The sequence below is a fragment of the Ahaetulla prasina genome, chromosome 4 (genome assembly GCF_028640845.1).
Source record: "Ahaetulla prasina isolate Xishuangbanna chromosome 4, ASM2864084v1, whole genome shotgun sequence".
Lineage (NCBI taxonomy): Eukaryota > Metazoa > Chordata > Lepidosauria > Squamata > Colubridae > Ahaetulla > Ahaetulla prasina.
In genome coordinates, this window is record NC_080542.1 from 51315685 (window position 1) to 51335091 (window position 19407).

Sequence of the window (19407 nt, forward strand, 5' to 3'; positions counted from 1 at the left end):
GGGAGGATAGGTGGTCGTTACAACGCCTTGCTACCTGCTCCGGCTGATTATGTCTTCGCATCTTCGAATTGCAGAGTTTTATCCCCCGCCCCCTTCTGCCGGCTTCCTGATAGTGTATAGTAATAGCTTTACTATTACTATAGTAAATAGCTTAGCTTTAAAAATATTTTTGAAAAACGAACCGTCAGTTGTCTCAAGTTTTTATTCTTACAAATAAATGAATTAAATTTAGTATATTACAGTTTATTAAGCCTATGCGCAAATCAAAATAACACGTCAGCGTTTGTAATGTGATATCGAAGACTTTTGTCCCCAATTTGCAAGTTTCAGCTGGCAAATGATGTCTGCAATTCTCACCCTTTGCTGAAAGAGAGGCTGATTTTATGCACAGCTTTGATTGCTCAAAATTTCTATCATATAAAACAAATTTATTTTTGCAAGCTCATACAAAAAGATTACTGTCTTCCAATTTGATAGTTTGCAAATTATAACTAATATCCAGACTTGTAAAGCATGAGCATAAAGCATCCCAGAGTGTTTTCACACATATTACTTTGGATAAATAGCAATACTTCAGAAATCCTTCCACTCCCTACTATCCTTTCAGAGCCGTAGAAGCTTTTTGGATGAGAAGCAAAATGTCCTCAAAAAACAAAATCCAGTTGCCTCCTGAAAAAAAGCACCTTTAGGATTTCTGTACTACTTTAATTTTTCTAAATAGAATAACAGTGTTGGAAGCAACCTTGGAGATCTTTTAATCCAACCCCCTTCTCAAGCAGGAAACTCAATACCATTTCAAACAAAATGTTGTCCAATTTCTTAAAAACTTTGGTGTTAGAGCACTCACAATTTCTGGAAGTAAGCCATTCCACTGATTAATTGTTCTAAATGTCAAGAATTTTCTCCTTAGTTCTAGGTTGATTCTTTTCTTGATGAGTTTCCATCCATTGCTTTTTGTCTTGCTTTCAGGTGCTTTGGAGAATAGGTTGACCTCCTCTTCTTTGTGGCAGCGCTTAGATATTGGAACACTGCTATCACTCCCAGTTTTTCCTTTCATTAAATTAGACATACCCAATTCCTGCAATCATTTTTTGTATGTTTTAGCTGCCAGTCCCCTAATCATCTTTATTGTTTTTCTCTAAATTCTTTCTAGAGTCTTAACATCTTTTTTATATTCTGGTGACCAAAACTTAATGCAATATTCCAAGTGTGGTCTTACCAAGGCTTTATAAAGTGGTATTAACACTTCATGCAATCTAAATTTTATCCCTTTGTTAATGCAAACTAGAAATAAATTGGCTTTTTCTGGCAGCTGCAGAGCACTGTTAATTCATATTTAAGTGATTATCTACGAGAACACCAAGATCACTCTTGCAGTTATACTATTGAGCCAGGTACCACCTATTCCAGTGGCCCCCAAACTTTTTGGGCTGGCAGACCAGTGAGGGGAGTAGAGGAGATGATTTTGAATGGCAGGTGCACACACACGGGTCCATTTGCACGTCTGCCGCTCTTTTTTGAAGATGAGAATTACATCAGCTGTTTTCCAGTCCTCTAGAAGTTCCCTGGTGTTCCAGGATCTTTGAAATATATAGTTCAGTGGTTCTGAGATCATGTCTGCCAATTCCCTCAGAAATTTGGGATTTGCTGTGAGAGTGCTTTGGTTTAGACCCATTACAAAAATAAGATTCTCTTTTGAAAACTGTCCTTCGGCATTTGTATACACAGACTTCTCTCTTTGTGGAATTCACATTGACTCCTGTCTCCCCACAACATGTTGGACATTGGGAAAGTTCAGCTACTGAGTACTGGTACATTAGTTGCTGCTTGAGGGGAAATGCTGCAAAAATAGTATGTTTCATGTTGTGGGCCCAGCTGCAGGTTAAATGTCTTGCCTTATCTATTTATTTATGAGTATGGAATCAAAAAGATTCTAAGCGGCTAACACAACTTACATATAATGCAATACAAGGCAATCTAACATTTATTTATGTATTTATAGAATTTATATGGCTGGCCAACTCAAACATTGCAACCCTGGGTAGCGTACAATAAATCAAAAACAGAACATGATAAAATCCAACCAGATCTCAAGAGGCAGCCAATGACTCACATTCCTCTATCCCCCTCAGGATGGGAACCCCAGCCATTCTGATCATAACACTGGAGGAAAAATGATTTTCTGAAGGGCAACAGTGTGTGTGTGTGTGTATGTGGGAACTGGGAGGGGGGAACTGTTAAGTGTCTGTCTCGCTCTCTCTCCCTCCCCGCTCTCCCTTTCTTTCTCTGGTATAGTAGTACTCTGATTACATTTAAATTAATACTGAAAGTTTTGTTCCAAAGCAGAAGAACTCCTACAGAGAATGCCTGCCATGCTTCCTGGCAGGGTAGGTGGGACTTTTCCAAATTGATTGGGCACAATAGGCAGAAACTGCTGAAGAAAAATGGCTCCTAAAAATGGTTTAGATCTTAAACCATATAGGAGTTTGTTGGTAGTGACCTGCACCTTGAATTGCACTCAGAAACCTAACATATAATATATATTTTTACTTATATTAAATTGAATTAAATTTGAAGGCTGCCCAGCTCTATTATAAATCTAGGCAGAGTACAACATTCAAAATTTAAAAAGAACATTCCACACAATACAAAATAAATAAATAAAAAAGTAAAGTCCTGAGAAAACAGCAGACACAATATCCAAGACCCGTCCCCAGTCAAAGGCTTAGGAAAGAACTAGTTCTTAAGGGTTCATTTTAATAACAACAGGGTGGGGTTGCATAAATCTCTAGGGGAAATACTATCCAAGAGGGGCAAATATTCCTGTGTCACGCCAGCTGGCATTGTTTAATTGATGGGTTCCAGAGCATGGTGGTTTTTCTGGATCATATAGGATTGGTAGCACTTATGGAAGACAGAAGACCTCAAAGAACCAGGTCCTGTGCCATAAAGGGCTTTATTCCATGTGGATAACCCTTGAATTTTACTTATTAAATTTAAGAACCCATCTCATTAACCAAAATGAACCTGGAAAGATGTGGATGTCACGGGAGAATGGGATGTGCTTTTGCATATTTTTGGAGGTTCTGGAAGCTGTGCAAGAGCAGGATGATCTCTCATGTGGTCTCTGGACACTCTGAAAGTTGTGCTAGAGGGTCATGCATTTGCAAAGAGCCTCTAAAAAGCATGTAAGAAGAGGGCACGTTATTGTAGGGATTTGGCAGCTACAGAGGCTGCAAAGGAGTATTCTCTGAAGCCATTTCAAAAACAAAGGTCTTGTGTATCTTGAAGCAGCCTTAGGTAGGCCACAGAGTCCTGTCAATGGAAAGAAAATATTACTTGAAAGTAAGTGGCATGTAGTTCCTGGGGAGCACTGCCATGGGGGGGCAATAGTACAATTCCCCAAGATTTGTATACCTTGAAGAGTGGCACATGGTGGTCTTTTTGAATGACAGATGTGGCTCTGGGGCTGAAATTGTGGCCTGAGCACAGTGGTGGGATTCAAATAATTTAACAACCGGTTCTCTGCCCTAATGATTTCTTCCCACAACCAATTCACCAAACTGCTCAGAAAGTTAACAACTGGTTCTCCCGAAGTGGTGCGAGCTGGCTGAATCCCACCACTGCCTGAGCCCATACTTCAGGCTCAGCCTCAGTGCTGCCACTGTGTGCTGCTGTTGAGGGTGGCCTAAATGGAAATTAAATAGAGAGTTGTTTCTATTTTATTTGGGGGTGGAGGTTATGACATGTCAGCAGAGTCAAGTTTTTTCCAAAACATTTTCCATATTTTTTATCCAAAAAGTTCAGATGCTAACTTTCATAGAATCTTCCAATGTCCTGAGTGAAAGATGTATAACCCAATAGCTCACTTTTTTAGATATTATGCCTATATAATTCCTCGGTAATTGGTCCTGTTATATTACATAAATCTGTTAAAGTGATGACTTTCACCCTGGCCACCACTTCTTTACCTTCCTACCATCGGGAAGGAGATGTGGAAGCATAGCCAGCTGCACAAACAGGCTGAAGAATAGTTTTTATCAGTGGGCTGTCAGACTCCTGAATGAGAAATAACATCACAACTATGTAGTATGATGGACTGCAGGGCCAGTGCAATGTGTAACATATTCACACTGGTGCAATAGGACTTGGTGTTTTGTTAAAATGATTTATTGGGTTAGGGATTTTCTGTCTTCACTGTGAGTTGTATTGGTGTGTGTGCACTGAGGGAGCTCAACCAATCTCATTGTACATATGTTGTGCACTGACAATAAGATTTGAATTGAATTGTTAGACAGCATTGTACCATAAGAATATAAAATACAATAAAATCTATAATATAAAATAATAATAATAATAATAATAATAATAATAATAATAATAATAATAATAATAATAATAATAATAATAATAATATTTTAATTTGTATACCGCCCTTCTCCCGAAGGACTCAGGGCGGTGAACAGGCAGATAAAATACAAATACACACAATAATTAAAAACATCCCTTAAAAAACTAATTTAAATGCCCAAATGTTAAAATAACATACTCCCCCATAAAATCACAAAACTTTAAAAACCCATCAAATAAAGATAAAAATCAGGCTAGTCCAGCCATACGAAATAAATAAGTTTTAAGTTCGCGGCGAAAGGTCCTAAGGTCAGGTAATTGTCGAAGTCCGAGGGGAAGTTCGTTCCACAGGGTGAGCCCCACAGAGAAGGCCCTCCCCCTGGGGGCCGCCAGTCGACACTGTTTGGCTGACGGCACCCTGAGGAGTCCCTCTCTGTGGGAACGTACCGGACGATGGGAGATAGAGGCCGGCAGTAGACGGTCCCGTAGATAGCCCGGTCCTAAGCCATGGAGCGCTTTAAAGGTGGTAACCAATACCTTGAAGCGCACCCGGAAAACAACAGGTAGCCAGTGCAGTCTGCGCAGGATAGGTGTTATGTGGGAGCTCAGGCGCTCCTCAATAACCTGCGCAGCCGCGTTCTGAACTAGCTGAAGTCTCCGGGTGCCCTTCAAGGGAGCCCCATGTAGAGAGCATTGCAGTAGTCCAGGCGAGAGGTAACGAGAGCATGAGTGACTGTGCATAAGGCATCCCGGTCCAGGAAGGGACGCAACTGGCGGATCAGGCGAACCTGATAAAAGCTCTCCTGGAGACGGTGCCAAATGGTCTTCAAAGGACAACCGACCATCCAGGAGCACGCCCAAGTTGCGTACCTTCTCCATCGGGGCCAATGATTCACCCCCGACAGACAGCCGCATCTGCAGCTGACTGTACCGAGGTGCCGGCATCCACAGCCACTCCGTCTTGGAGGGATTAAGTTTGGGCCTGTTCCTCCCCATCCAGACCCGTACGGCTTCCAGACACCGGGACAGCACTTCGACAGCTTCACTGGGGTGGCCCGGGGTGGAAAAGTACAGCTGAGTATCATCAGCGTACAGTTGGTATCTCACCCCAAAGCCACTGATGATCTCACCCAGCGGCTTCATATAGATGTTGAACAGGAGGGGTGAGAGAATCGACCCCTGCGGCACCCCACACATGAGGCACCTTGAGATCGATCTCTGCCCCCCTGTCAACACTGTCTGCGACCGGTCAGAGAGATAGGAGGAGAACCACCGATAAACGGTGCCTCCCACTCCCAACCCTCCAACCGGCGCAGCAGGATACCATGGTCGATGGTATCAAAAGCCGCTGAGAGGTCTAATAGGACCAGGGCAGAGGGTAACCCCTATCCTGGCCCTCCAGAGATCATCCACCAGTGCGACCAAAGCTGTCTCAGTGCTGTATCCGGGCCGGAAGCCGGACTGGAGCAGGTCTAGATAGACAGCTTCATCCAGGTACTGGGGTAGCTGACATGCCACCACACTCTCTACAACCTTCGCCGTGAAGCGAAGATTGGAGACTGGCGGTAGTTCCCTAAAACAGCTGGGTCCAGGAAGGCTTCTTGAGGAGGGTCTCACCACCGCCTCTTTCAAGGCTGCGGAAAGACCCCTCCCGCAGAGAAGCATTTGTAATCCCCTGGAGCCAGCCTCGTGTCACCTCCTGAGTAGCCAGTACTAACCAGGAGGGGCACGGATCCAGTAAACATGTGGTGGCGTTCAGCCTACCCAGCAACCTGTCCATGTCCTCGGGAGTCACAGGATCAAAGTCATCCCAAACCACCTCAACAAGACGGGCCTCAGAACCCTCGCCTGGATCTACCCAATTTTGATCCAATCCGTCCCGAAGCTGAACGATTTTGTCGTATAGATAACCGTTAAACTCCTCGGCATGCCCTTGTAGGGGGTCCTCCCGCCCCTCCTGTTGAAGGAGCGAGCGGGTCACCCGAAACAGGGCGGCCGGGCGGTTATCTGCCGACGCAATGAGGGAGGAAACGTAGGAATGCTTCGCAACCCTTATTGCCACTAGGTAGGTCCTACTATAGACCTAACTAGTTTCCGGTCAGCCTCAGAGCGGCTGGATCTCCAGGCACTCTCTAGGCGTCTTCTCCGGCGCTTCATCTCCCTCAGCTCCTCGGAGAACCAAGGAGCTGGTTGAGACCGACGCCGGGTCAGAGGCCGCAAAGGCACGACACGGTCCAAAGCTCCAGCCGCGGCCCGTTCCCAGGCCGCAACTAGCTCTTCAGTCGAGTCGTGGGCCAGGTGCTCGGGAAACGGCCCAAGCTCCATCAGGAACCTTTCCGGGTCCATCAGGTGCCTGGGACTGAACCAGCGCATTGGTTCCGTCTCCCTGCGGTGGTGGGTAGCGGTCAAAAAGTCTAGACGAAGGAGAAAATGATCTGACCATGACAAAGGTTCAACAACTAAATCATTTAAAACCAGATCATTAGACCACTGCCCAGAGATAAAAATCAGGTCTAGGGTGCCTCCCCCGATGTGGGTAGGGCCGTCAATTAACTGAATCAGGTCCAAGGCCATCATGGAAGCCATGAACTCCTGAGCTGCCGAAGATGCTACGCCGGCTGATGGCAAATTGAAATCCCCCATGACCAACAGTCTGGGGGTTTCAACTGCCAACCCGGCCAGCAACTCCAACAGCTCAGGCAGGGCTGTAGTCACGCAGCAAGGAGCCAGGTACGTGATCAACAAGCCCACCTGAGTCCTATGACCCCACTTCACGTAGAGGGATTCACACCCAGCTATCTGAGGCACAGTGGTTTCCCTCGGCTCGAGACTCTCCTTAATAATAACCGCCACCCCTCCACCCCTACCCTGGGCCCTCGGCTGATGGAATGCTCGGAAACCTGGTGGGCACATCTCCACTAGGGGGACCCCCCCTTCGGTGCCCAACCAGGTCTCCGTAATGCCCATAACGTCCGCGGTCCCTTCCTGAATAAGATCTGAAATCAGGGGGGCTTTATTAACCGCGGACCTGGCATTACATAACATCAGCCGAAGGCCCAGGTCCCGATTACTCTGGCCACTCGGGTCACGGGAAATTCCTGGGGGGCCGGAGCACACAATCGCTTGTAAACAGTGAGGGCGAGCCCCCGAAACCTGATGTGGCCCCCCCCTTCCATCATATCTGCCTCTCCCACTTACCGTAGTAATAGCTCGACCCTGACAAACTGGAACGACACCCCTCGCCACAACCCCAGGACCTATTAAGTTACCGCCGTGAACACATGGTGGACCTAGCCCCCTCCCTGACGGGTTTTCCCCCCCACCCATCCACCCCCCCCATTAAAATTCCCATTAAAACTCCCCTTAAAAAAACGGTTAAAACAATTAATTAAAAATCCCCTAAGTCTCCTATTTTTGGCATGCCACCTCTCGGGGTTCCAAAACCCATCCTCAAGATGGGTCCTCGATAGTGTAGGGGGCCAAACCCGCGAGAGAGGGGAATCTCGCAGGGCAAGAAGGTCAGCCGCTGTGAATGTCCGCATAATAAGAGTCCGGCAAACAAGCCTATCCTGGACCAATCAAGATGATAATTGATAATTCCGGCAATTCCGGGTAAGAACAGTTGAGAAATAGTTCTTGGGCGGTAGATGAATAACACCGCCATGATTCAGTCAGTTTCACCAACCCCTCATTCTACAGTCCCGAGGGGTGGTTAAAGGAGGAAGGGGGAAGCTGCTACACTGTTAGGCCAGGGGCATCCACTAGGCCAGGCTGCTCAGCCGCTAAGCCATGTCTCTCCCAAAGTCCGGGGGGGGGGAGCAGGATCTTAAAAAGGTCTTAAAAAGGTCCCCCCCCTGCATAGTCATAGTGAATAGTCATTATGAATGTTGCTGCTAGTATTCATATAGTTGAATCATATGAATTCCATGATTGTCACTTTAAAAAAATCAAGGATATTCCAGGATGAAAGCACTTTTTCATTTTTTTGAAATCCAGTCATCGTCAACCCATTAACTTTAACATGTAAGGACTTTGGTAACTTCCAGAATTCTCCCTCGAGCACAGCATTGCCTGAGGAACTATGGGAACTGAAGTCCATGCATCTTAAAGTTGCTGAGGTTGAGAAACACTGACCTAATCAAAAGAAACATTGGAAAGAAACTATATAAAGTGCCTTAGGAACTCTGGGATTCCATCTCTCTATCAGCCAGCAGGATAATCTCAGAAAACAAGGAGAAATGGTTCAACTTTGAAATATATGAAGAACCAACCAAAGAATGATCAAATTAAAAATGAGCCATAGAGAAAACTCTCAATATAATATCTCTGGGAGAGAGGCAGTTAGTTGGACTGTTCCATTCTACCATCACCACCATTCGCCTCCTGGTTACATGCTGCAGAGCATATATAGTCTGCTCATAAACACCTGCGGATATAACACAAGAGGAAAGCGAAAACACACACAGTTTCAACATATTACTTTGGTGCACTGAACAAAACATAGATGCTTCCTCTAGCCATTGCTGATAAGAGGGAAGGAATTCCATAAGCTGCTCCACCTTAGTTCTTAAGAATATGTTGGAAGATTAGTTAAGATCTGAGAGAGCCTCAAAGTATAAAAACAGCAACTTGGCCTTGAGCTCAATGTTAACAATGTGCAAAGATAAAGGATTGCTGCTGAAAGACTGATGGAAAATGGATGCATAGACATTAAGCTTTAACATGCTTACACATTTAATACAGGTAGTCCTCAACTTACGACCACAATTACGAACCTGAAATTTATGTTGTTAAGTGAGAATTTGTTAAGTGAGCTTTGCCCCCATTTTATGACATTTCTTGCCACAGTTGTTAAGTGAATCACCACAATTGATAAGTTTAACCTGGTTGTTAAGCTTCCCCATTGAATTTGCTTGTCAGAAAGTCGCAAAAGGTGATCACATGGTCCCAGGACATAGCAATGGTCATAAGTATGAATCAGTTGCCAAGCATTTGAATTTTGCTCATAAAAAATGGGAAATCTGCAAACGTTATAACTGTGAAAAATGGTCATGTCACTTTTTCAGTGCCATTGTAACTTTGAATGGTCACTGAATGAACTGTTTTAAATTGAGGACTACCTGTAGTATAACAAAATTTTACAATAATAACATATTCAGACAACCTTCATACTGTGATAACAAGCTAAAATCTCACATATTGCTTACTTGCATAACCAATGGCATAATTTCATCCACATCATCATAAGTCCCACAGAATTAAATGAGCCTTATTCTTAGACATATGTCCCAATCCATTGATCCTTAATATGTAAGTACTACTGAGAAGTAAACTTTCCTAATCAGACTCCTACACTTTATAAGAGACAGTGTAAATGTGGGAAGGTTGTTGAGTGAGTGTGAAATCAATAGTTAGGTGCAGCTCCCATTTTCTATTTACAGATGAAACCTGTATTCAAGAGTAGAGCACCTAGAATGCACAAGAAGTCAACAGTAAACATGGATTACTGCAAAGGCAATTTAAACCATCTCTATGGCATTAAATCACAAATGCAGAAGACATGATATCATAACAGTAGTGGCTAGAAAGCACTGTAAATTTTTTGCGTAGCATGTTCCTAAAATATATATATGGGCATTGGGCTACGTGTAATTTTGATAAAGTACTTAGGATAAGTGGTATAAAAGCACTTTATAATAAAAATAAATAAGGCACTGTAAACGAAAGATCAAAACAGAAATACTGTGACTGCTTCAAGCACTATAGTAGGCTCTTCACGTTAGCACTTCATGGCTTTACTTGGTAAAGCAGCAGTTAAAGAAATCCCAGCAAAAATAAACTAAAGCTGCTTAGAGCTGTCTGGGGAATTCTTAAAGTTGAAACCCACACATCTTAAAATTACCAAATCTAAGAAAAACTGCTCTAGAGGGCTTCAAGTCTTGCTGCTGTTTGTGAACAGATGAATGTTCTTATACTCGTCCATCTGGTCTCCTGGATACTCAGTCTACCTGCAAGCACCCTCTCAGGTCTCAGGGATAAATTTTCTTAGCCTCAAAACTCAGGAGGTAGTTTTGATTTATAATAGGACATAGAACTCAGAATTTCAAGACTGGAAAGATGTTGTGGTCTGTCAGCAGCCTATGGAGCTGGCAACGGAGTTGGATAGCAATGAGGCTGAGGTGAGGCCAGGGCCATCGGGAAGACTGATCCTACTCAGAGACTGATAGTAGTGAGGCAGAGGAACAGGAGGAGCCTGTTCCTAATGCATGCTTGAGAAGAGCTGCCAGAAGGCAAGAGCAGCTCAAGCAGAGAGGACAACTCGGGAGTAGGGCCAAGAGATGATTGGCCCCTCCCATAAGGCTTAAAACAGACCAGCACTGGCATTTGAGCTTTGCCGGAAAACAACGTTGTAGCTGCGTCTTCTGCTTTGTCTTCTGCTTCGTCTACGTCTTTGTTTTTGTAGCTTCTGGACATTTGACAGAAAGGGCCTTTGGCAGTTTGCCTAATTGGATTAAGGTTTGTGAGATAACTGAGGAATTTGTGTTGGGAGACATTTGTTTTACTTTAAGTTGAACTATGCTGGGAATGAAATAATTCCCAGCTGTTCGAATAAAGTTTGTTTTTCCACGGACTAAGTTTATTACTGCCTACTTGGGCCTGGGTCACAAAAAAGGATCTCAGTTTTCTAGACCAATCTCCTGCTCATTATACCAATCTGATCAAATGGTTGTCCAGTTTATTCTTGAAAACCTCCAGCAAGGGAGCACCTACAACTCCTGGAAGCAAGCTATTTGACTATTAATTGTTTTCATGGTCAGGAATTTTCTCCTTAGTTCTAAGGAGAAATATTTAACAAGCTTCTTTAACAAGCTTCCTTTATTTCTATCCTGCTGTCTAGGGCTTTGGAGAATAAGTCAATTCTCTCTTCTCTGTGGCAACACCTCAAGTACTGGAAGGCATTTCTCATGTCACCCTAATCTTCTCTTCAATAGGTTAGACATATCTAGCTAAAATAAGATAAAATAAAAAGGCAGCAGATTGTGATTGTTTTTATATTTGTCTTCTAGCAGAAAGGCATTGCTATTCTGTGATGTTATCGTACATGGCCTCTCTTGGTACCATGCACTCTGAGGTGGGAAATTCATTTAAGTTATTTCAAAAAGTAGGTAAATCACTTTGGGATGTTACCATGAAAACTACATGCTGTATCACTCAATGTTGATAACTTTTGCCCCTCAGTTATCTTTACTGTTGACACAGTTTGAATCCTATTTAGAGTAGGATGAGCCAATAACTATCTTATCCACGCTCACCTTCAATTATTGGGGTTCATCAAATCTGTGGTATCACCAAATATTGATTCCACTATTGCTTACCCATGGCACTCTACTTTAGGTCTCTAAGTGACTTCATCCAATGTTTTTATGTAGGTGTTGATTAGCTGGGAGATAAATAGAACTTGGATTTTCTGCAAAGCATGAAAACTTGACAGCACCTCATCACTCGAGGTGCAAAGGAGGAAACAATGGTGGCTTTGCTAGAAGAGGACTAAAGGCCATGAAACTTTGGTTATGTCTTGGAACCAAAGACAAATCAAAGCTTTGGATTCGTCCAAATTGTGTGTGATGATCATTGTATGTGATGATAGTGAAAACAATATCATATTGCATCATTTATTTTCCTGACTTCAAGAAATTGATCTGGTTCATTAATTATATGATACTGCAACTAATCAGTGCAATAATTAGGGAGTAAATGTCTACTACTATGTAACTACTGTTTACATTTTTAGAAATTATAGGAGGTTTCCATAGAGCATTCACCTCATAATAGTTACATATCTGCAGAGTTTAAAAGCAGGTACATATATCAAAAAGACTCCAGGTAAAAGCCAACTCTCCTAATGACTTCAGGGACCATCCAAGTAGATTTCTCAGAAGAATTATCAGAGTGGTTTTATATATGTCGAAATGATGAAATGTGTCATACTGCAATATAAGTTTCACCTATTTGTATTTGCATTGCTTTATTGCACATGAGAATGGAATTTGCATGGCATGACATGCTTTGTCATTTATCCTCTCCTGCCCCCCTCTGAGAGATCTGTGAATGACTTGCCATTGCTTCTTTCAAAGCAGCTAGGTGTTGCACAACGTTGAAATGTAAATGTGCTGGTTAGACTAATAGATTAGGTAATGGATTATTCCCCCAAGCATATCTTCAAACTGCAGAAACTATAAATTATTTAACACTAAATTTATTTTACAAACTGCAGAGTATGGACAATTTTATTTTTTCATATGTTTAATAAGAACTTAGTGTTGACTGATATTAATATAGCCTGATGGACCTAGCTGAGAAAAGCCTGCACCATGCAGAACAACTCTTTTGAACACAGTGTATTATTTATTCAGTGCTTGTAATACTCCCACAGAAAAAGTTTGAAAGATTGCTTTCTGTGTTCCTTCCATGTCCAAAATCTGATTTATTGTCTTGCTGGTTAACCAAGAAATCAAGAGGTGAACTTCAAGAAATCTTCAGGTGCACAGAGTCCTTTCAAAGTTATTGGGAACCAGGATCAAAAATATGTTGTACATATAACACAGAAGTAATATAGTATTAAAATAGCTAATGTCATGGTTTTGACTTTATCATACAGTAATGGTAAAATACAGGAGTAGGTTTCAAAACCTGTCGCTACTGGTTTGCTCTTGGGCACACGGGCTGTCGCGCATGGTCACAAGATTCAGGCGGGTGGGCGGAGCCTCCCGCTGCTGCCACCGATTTGCCTGATCTGGGGTGAACCAGTAGCAACCCACCACTTGTAAAATACCATACAGTATTTTTAAAAAAGTTCTGCTAGTATCAGTTTATTTTAAATGCCTCTTCAAATGTACCACTAGTAAAACAAATTCATAGATTACCAATGAACATCCCAATTTTCTGAATTTTAAAATAGTTGTATACCTGGAGTTAATTTTTTATCAACACTGATTTTGTAGGGTTATGTAATATGCATACAAAATCTGTATTTGTCTGGGACTTGTGCTAAATTTTGGGTGTCACTTACTGGTCAAAGAATCTCAATAGTGTCCCATCCCATCAGTAGGAACATTCAAAATTCAATACAATTTTTAAATTTGAAAATGCTATTAGAATAGTTATCTAAGAAAGATGCCATAATTCTGTCTTAAGATGACCCGGCACCATTTTTTAATGTTTTCATATCAGAAAAAAAATAATACTTTTATTCTGTTTTTTCTCATGATTTTACAAATTTGTTTAATTTTTTCCTGATAATTTCCATCTGCTATTTAATCTGTATATTTGTTCATTTTTTATTTTGTAAATAAAATCAGCTCCTATCTTAAAGCATTTTGATGGCTTCCAAATGAAAAAGTGGTCTTGAAGAGATGGACAGATTATTTTTATGTAAATTATCAGTTGTAACCCTGGATAGGGAGATGGGCAACATATAAATTTAATAATTTTAAATTAATAAACCCAATGACAATAGTTGCACTACAACATTTGTTAACATTTTATGGACCAGCAGCATTCTCAGTTTCTGACACACCTGAGATACTAGAATAACTTAGTAAATCCTTTAAAACAAAAATACCTACTATCAGTTTCTATAGATATTTATTATAATAAATTAATTCAATTGCAGAGAAATGATAGGAATAAAGAACTAGAGGTTCCTATATTTTCTAGACAACGGAAGAGTGTCTTAATTTCTAACAATAGCATCAGTGGCCCACAAATTACAACACATTTTTCTTATTCAATGTTTTACCTATTTACTTGTCATTTATGAAAAAAACCCTAAAGCTCTAATTTTAGATTAATTTATCAGTACTTTTCTACCTTGCAGAATTCCACAAGGGATCATAAAACTTGCCTTGGCTCTAACGAGCCAAATCAGTAAGTCGGATTTTTTTCCTCACTGTTCCAAAATAATGAGCAGATCAAATACAAATGGATGCAGATTTTTAGCAAAACAACCATCCAGTTTTTTTCAGCTGTTGTCTTTGGTGGGTTAATGCTGCCATAGTTGCTAGTATGTTTGACAGATGAGTTTATCACATGTTTCATCTGGCAATACCTCTCTAAAATTTTAAGGTAAACAACTTTTAAGGTATGCCAGACCACAGCCTGAACTAACAGCTCAACCTAATAGCATTCTCCTGCACCTATTATGGTCCACCTGCTGGCAATGGAGTTGGTCAGCAATGAGGCTGAGATGGAGCCAGGGCCATCAGGGAGTGAGGTGCGGACTCCAGAGCCTCCAGAGACTAATAGTAATGAGGCAGAGGAACAGGAGGAGCCTGTTCCTAATGCACGCATGAGAAGAGTTGCCAGAAGGCAAGAGTAGCTCAAGCAAAAAAGACAACTCAGGAGTAGGGCCAAGAGATAATTGACCCCTCCCATAAGGCTTAAAACAGACCAGTAACGGCATTTGGGCTTTGCCAGAAAACAATGTTGGTAGCTGTGTCTTCTAGTTCATCTACATCTTGCATTTATTCTTGTGACTTCTGAACATTTGCCAAGAAATGCCTTTGGCAGTTTGCCTAATTGGACCAAGGTTTGTGAAAGGACTGAGGAATTTGTGTTGGGAGGAATTTGTTTTAATTTAGTTGAACTATGCTGGGAGTGAAGTAATTCTCAGCTGTTTGAATAAAGTTTGTTTGTTTTTTCACGGACTGAGTTTCCTATTAACTACTTGGGCGTGGGTCACAACAGCACCAAACACTTTCAGGTTTCAGAATGGGCAGTCACTGGTTTGACCAGATCAACTTAGCTTTCAGGCATGCCATAAAAACTAATGTAGCTGTTCAAATCTGAGCAGCTCACAAAGAAGGGCAATTGCTCATATTATAGCTCCCTCAGTCATTAGGCAAATTATATATCTTTTATAAACTTAGATGTTAGGGAAGTTATTCTCAGGGAGACATTTCATATTGAGTAAAGAAAGCAGTATAGTTTGCTTGGGTTCCAATCAAAATTGTTCTTAAAGAAGCCTTACCTCTTCTTGGATGGCATTCCCAGGGAAATACGTATCTGAGTTAAGAAGATGCCAACAGGATCAGGGAGAATGAAATTTCTTTAAATGAACACCAGCAGGTTCAGCAAGCAAGCACATTAGTATCTCCTCTGAAGAACTTTTCCCCCTTAAGATCTAAAAAACTGCATATGCTACTTTAGATACATAGATCCAACACTATTTCCCAGGGATTAAATGAAGTTGAAAGCATTCTGACAAACTACATTTATTAACTTTTATTCTATGCAGGAAATTCTGTTTCACACTACTGGCAGATTTATGACCTACATGAAAACTAAATGTATTTTCTATCTCTTTTTTCACCATTCTCCCTTTCCCCTTCTACTTCTGTGTTTGGCTATGTGTATATAATACTCTTCTCACAGCACTCTAAGATACAGGTAGTTCAGAATGCGGCTGCGCGGGTGATAGAGGGAGCCCCTCGTGGCTCCCACGTAACACCTCTCCTGCGCAGACTGCACTGGCTGCCTGTGGCCTTCCGGGTGCGCTTCAAGGTTTTGGTAATGAACTTCAAAGCGCTCCATGGCATAGGGCCGGGCTACTTACGGGACCGTCTGCTGCCACCGAATGCCTCTCACCGACCCGTGCGCTCTCACAGAGAGGGACTCCTCAGGGTGCCGTCGGCCAGGCAGAGGCGGCTGGCGGCACCCCGGGGAAGGGCCTTTTCTGTGGGGCCCCACCTCTGGAACGAGCTTCCCCAGGTCTTCGCCAACTTCCTGACCTTGAACCTTCCGCGAGCTTAAGACACATCTATTTATCTGCAGGACTGGACTAGAATTTTAAATTTTAAATGTTTAAATTTTAAATTTGGTTTTAAATGGGTTTTATTATTTATATCTCTATTTTAAATATTCGGCCTATGTAATAAGTTTTTTAAATTAATGTTTTACCCTGTATATATATATGTAAAAAGACAATTATTAAAAAAAATATTAAAAAACAATTTGACAGCTCTGAGGTAGCTCATGGTGTTCCCCTCATATTAGTATTAAAATATTTTTATTCAGTCTTTTCCCAAAATGCTACCTTGTTTTCATTGCCAGATTCAGCAGAGAAACCTAGGTTGATGCAGAAAGTCTCATCCTACCTTTTCCTGTTATTTCAAATTACTAGATATATTACTTTTAAGAATAGTTGTGTAGAAAGATCTGTTTCAGCATTTGAGCTATTTCTTTCCTTTTTATCTAGATTAGTTTTCAAATCAAAGGATCATTTCAATGATCCTTTCAATGCACAACATTTCAATACACAACATCCAAGGGTATAAAGACAGCTGTCTTACTTAAAGGTCTGTGATCCAAATCTGACCTTCAGTTAAATAGCTACCCAGAAGATAACATTGTACTATGATTAAACTCCATGTTGGAGTAACGTCAAGTTAAATTGGCATTTGGAAATTATTATGACCTTAACAATTATCATTTTTTGATTTGAGTCAGTTTTAATTCTTCTGTCTTAGATAAACCAGTATAGCAACATGGTTCTTTGATTAAGGAAGTGACACATTTCTTCCATAGCTATTAGGATCTTCCTATGGATAACTGTGCAACTTTTACTTCCAGATAAAAGCTACAGAAGTAAAAAAAAAAAAGGGGGGGGGGAGAGATAGATAGAAAAGAAAGATGAGGAGGAGGAGGAGGAGGAGGAGGAGGAGGAGGAGGAGGAGGAGAAATAATTAAAATCCAAGATGGCTCCATCTATCTCTTCCTTATATTTTATAAATAACCCTGTTTCAACATGGCGTAACGTAACTTTGAACCTTATCATAATATACTGACAGCTGCATCTCAACTGCTGGACAAATAATAAATTATAGGGTAAACAAATTGGGGCAGTTCTCTTTATCATGTATATTATATTTTGATCATGAGAGTTATGATACAATAGGAATTATACTGTAAAGATTTAGTACAGAAAAGGAGTGCTTTACAATAACAACCTAACAGCTGAATAGTATAAAACTGACCCAAAGGTGAACTTCCTTGGTTTTTTTTTTTTCTTTTGAAGACATTTCATTTTTTATCCAAGAAGCTTTTTCAGCTCTGACAGGATAGTGGTGAATGGAAGGATTTATATTCTTTGCAGACAGCTTTGATGAGAAGTGAAACATCTTCAAAAGAAAAAAAAGAAAGCCCAGTTGCCTCCTGAAAAAGGACCTTTGGGATAACCATGACCTCGATGACTCAGAATCTCTATGGACTTTTAGCTTTACAATTTGGGATGAACACCCTTTGAATGGTATGGGGGTAGGGATAGATTTCCAGAGGGAGAAAAAATGCAGAAGGAACCAGGAGCACTACTCAGGTGACCCTGAGGACACAGATAGACCTCCAAGTGCTTCAGTGACCCTCTAAAAGGATGCAAATTACCAGCCGTCTGCAAGGAATATAAATCCTTCCATTTCCCAGTATCCTTTCACAGCTGAAGAAGTTTCTTGGATGAGAAGCGAAACATCTTCAAAAGAAAAACCAAAACAAAAAACAAGGAAGTCTAGTTGTCTCCCGAAAAAGCACCTTTGGGACAATCATGACGTGGATGACTAAGAATTTCTACAGACTTTTAGTATGAAGCTGAGCACTTGTTGATCTGGAATGCTTACACATACTATGCCTCAATTAAGAATAAGGAATTTCATTGTCTTAAATTTTTAAAAACAGCATGGATGGACACAGGAAATGGTCTTCAATGACTCATTAAACAGAGTTCAGTTCATCTGTGGCTTATTCCTATCTGAATCTGAAATGGCCACCATTTTGATTGTAAGGAAATCAGAATTTGAAACTATTCTCACTGTGATCTGGTTTATATGTTATCTGATATGTGTTTGGTTAATTGTTAAGTTATTGAATAAGCTACATTAAATACAAATAAATGTAGATGAATATCCACAAATAGTAATAAACCATAAATCACATTAACTAGCCATGATGACTGGATATATATATATATATATATATATATATATATATATATATATATATATATATATATATATATATATATATATATAATATATGTAGGTCTTTGGTTATTCGGGTTTTCTCGCGCGTAAAATTGGAAGTGTCTTGGTGACGTTTCGACGAAGTCTCATTCGTCATCTTCAGGCTTCAGCTTCGTGCTTCTGGGAGAAATGTGTGACTGCAGCTGTTTCTTCCTTTTTAACTGCTAGTGGGGGTTTGAATTGATTGGGTGGGAGCTTGGCTGTGCTCTGATTGGATGGGGTTTTTTTTGTGCTCTGATTGGCTGGGGGTGTGTCCTGTTTGGGTGGGGGCTTGGTTGTGCTCAGATTAGTCTGAGTTGCAGGGGGATTTGAGCTGGTGAGCTGCATTGCTGTTGTTTGGCTTCGTGGTTGTGGTCGTGCTACATCTTCATAGTGGGTGTCAGTCTGCTGCATGTATGGATTGGAGGGGTTTGAAATGGCTAATGTTGCAGCTGCGGTCTGGCTTCTGGTCCTTGGTCGTGCTTCATGATCAGTGTGGGTTTGGGTCTGCTTTCTGGGTGGATGTGTGGTGGTGACATCCTGTGTGGACCTCGTGAGTGTGGGTCTGGTGTCATTCCTCGTGTTAGGGACTCGTTTGTCAATAAGGGCGGGTTTCCAAATGGCTGGTAGGCGGGAGGTATCATCTCGTTTGTTCATGCTGTGTGGGCGTTTTTCTATCTCGATGGCTTCTCTGATTATTCTGTTGTTAAAGTGTTCAGTTTTGGCAATAGTTCTGGTCTTTTTAAAGTCAATATCGTGTCCTGTGGCTTTAAGGTGTTGGACCAGGGAAGAAGTTGGTTCCTCTTTTTTGATTGAGTTCTTGTGTTCTTCAATGCGTGCACTTATTCTTCTGTTGGTTTGTCCAATGTATGTGGTGGGGCAGGCGGTGCATGGGATTTCATATCTACATCTACATGAAGCCGTTGGGTGAGATCATCAGTGGCTTCGGGGTGAGATACCAGCTGTACGCTGATGACACTCAGCTGTACTTTTCCACCCCGGGCCACCC